Source organism: Aegilops tauschii, chromosome 4 (genome assembly GCF_002575655.3).
Source record: "Aegilops tauschii subsp. strangulata cultivar AL8/78 chromosome 4, Aet v6.0, whole genome shotgun sequence".
NCBI lineage: Eukaryota > Viridiplantae > Streptophyta > Magnoliopsida > Poales > Poaceae > Aegilops > Aegilops tauschii.
The window spans coordinates 98336507-98339167 of NC_053038.3; positions in this window are offsets into that span (position 1 = coordinate 98336507).

Genomic DNA, 2661 nt, shown 5'->3' on the forward strand with positions numbered 1-2661 from the left:
ACAAACATGACATGCAGTGGTTAGTTCATTGCATATAATCCAATTAATTAGCAAAAAGACATTAAGTTCTCTCGCCGATAGGAATAAAACAATACACCATGTATTTATTTACAGAGGGAGTAGTACATTTTTTGTGACATGCATTACTAGATATTGCTAGTCAAATACTAAATCCAGATGGACGTGGTAGTACTACTAAATCCAGACGGTGGTGCTAGTACTAGTAGTAGTACTACCAATGTACTAGTAGCACTGTACTACCCGTTGGTCAAATTATTACGTGCTGCTCCTCACAGTGAAGTGACAAGACCCTGCGCCGGAGATGACACCTGAGTATAGGCGCCGTGTTCGGCATACCATAGTCAGCCTCACCATCTGCAGTCACTATCATCATGGCTGTAGAGCTAGCCTGCTTACAACTAGCCGTGTTCGACATAATTCCCCGTGCGTAGATGCCCCTGCATTGCACGGAACACCAAGATTGGGGGTGGACTGCGCCGGCAGCGGCCATCGCGCCTGATTTTCCCATGGCCTTCTAGATGTGGTGGGGAGGAGATACGGCTGATTGTGAGAGACAAGGAGTTGTGTGTAAATAGGGAACAAGTGCGGGCATCTTTTCGCAAAACTAGAGAAGTTTGGTTTGTACGCGTCAGATCTAGATCCGGCGGCTATTGGTGAAAGATGGCAGGCACAACATCATCACCAACTCAAGACCTCTTTGATTCGCAGGATTTTGAAAATGCAGGAATAGGACACGGCAATATTACAAGTTTCAAACTGATATTACAAATGTTAGGAGTAATGCTGCACCTATGAAGAGGGAATTACTAGGAAGTTTACGTAAGAACTTTCGTTACTTTAGGTGGATGCAACATTATCGTACAAACTAAAATCCACCACCCTGACAAGTCACTAATGGGCTAATAAGTTTTCGAGTCTCTGGCCACTTGATGTTTCAAAAACAAATTCAGCTTCTGCGGAGACTTTGTCATTTAGGCTTAGACGCTTGCGGTGATCAGCACGCCATTCATTGTTGCGCCAGAGAACGCCAAACCTCATTACCTTGAGCACACTTGCCTCCAGAACAAAGAACCTGGCCAATTTAATCTCAGATGTGCTGCCCCGGTAGTTGATCAAATCAATTTCTGTAAGATGGATATCAAGGCATTCGATGAGATTGTTATAGTGCATCACATTGTTCACTTTAGGGTCTTTTTTTATCTACAAAAGAAGAGAACATATTAGAGCAGCTGGCTGTATAAGATTGCCGTGTCATCAAGAGGTACCAATATCATTCGCTCATACGATAGGGTTGGCTGGCTGGCTATAGATGCAGTTTTGAACACTACACTTGTCATCGTAATTTGGGAAAATTACGAAAAAACTGAGCTACGTTGTGATTACCGTTTACTAACAGGAAAGAAGTTTCACCTCGATGAGTAGCTTCTCCGTGCACGGAAAGCATGTAAGGAATCCAACAACTTGATCTAGATTGCGGCCGATAGATTTTATTGCCAAGATCTTCACTGTGCGCATAGACTGGGTCAAGCTTGTGGGAATCATTTTCTGGAAGACGGTAGTAACTACATCAAGAAGAAATTTAAAAATGTAAATTTCAAGAAGACGGAGAAGAAGATGAGTGTTGTACCTGAACGATTACGGATCCAATAAAGAGTTTGGAGAATTTGGCAGACGAGTGCACCAACGCTGTCAATTTCGGCGCGTCAATGACCCTGATTTTTGTTGGACCTTCTAGATCCGATACAAGCAATCTCTCAAGGAAAGGCGCATTCTCAATGACCATAATGTGGAACAGCTGGAGTGATCTCTTCCCAATTGATGTCTTGTTGCGGGGCCAGCAAGACACGTAAATCCATCAGAGATTCATCGAGGCGATGTGGAGGCTAATGAACCTGTGGATCTACTCAAGACAAAGGTACTCGAGCGCAGTACAGCTGCGGAGCAGGTGCTCCATAGCCTTCTTTGAGATGACAACGTCGAAGAGGTCGAGCTGCTTGAGTTGAGGGAGAAGAAGGGCGGGCGCGGCATTAATCTGGGGAAGATAGCAGGAGCTGAAGCTGGCACGGCGCTGCGTTGGCTTGAGGTGGAGCGCGGACGGCGGCAGAGAGCGACATCGTCCAGCTTCAAAGCTGAGCTCCTCGAGCTGATCAAGGGTGGGGGATAAGAACCACTCGCCGAACTTGGGTTGGACCTTGCAGTTGGTACTGAACATGCGGATGTCAAGGCGTCTGGCTGGCCCAGGGTGCGATGAAACGATCTTGGAGACTGCGGCCATGCATTTGCAATCTCGGTCGCAGAGGCAGCTGTCGACGATGAGGTTGAGGGGGATGCGGCGCCACTGCCGGGAGAGCAGGGCGGTCCGCACGGCAGATTTGGTGGGGAGGAGGCCGATGATGACGAGCAGCATGTCATCGGGGAGGCTGCTGATGAAGTCCAGGCTCGCCGGATGCGGTTTTGGCTCGAGCCGCCTCTGCTTGTTGGCTGCCTCGCCGTCCATCTCAACCGGCGGCGACGCTGGTGTACACGTGTGCTGGTGTGTGTTGTGTGTTGTGTGCTGGGTGTGCGCGAGTGCGTCCTTCTGTGCATGCCGCCGCGCAGTGGTGAATTGTGCGCGAGTGCGTCCTTCACGCGGAAGAAGTG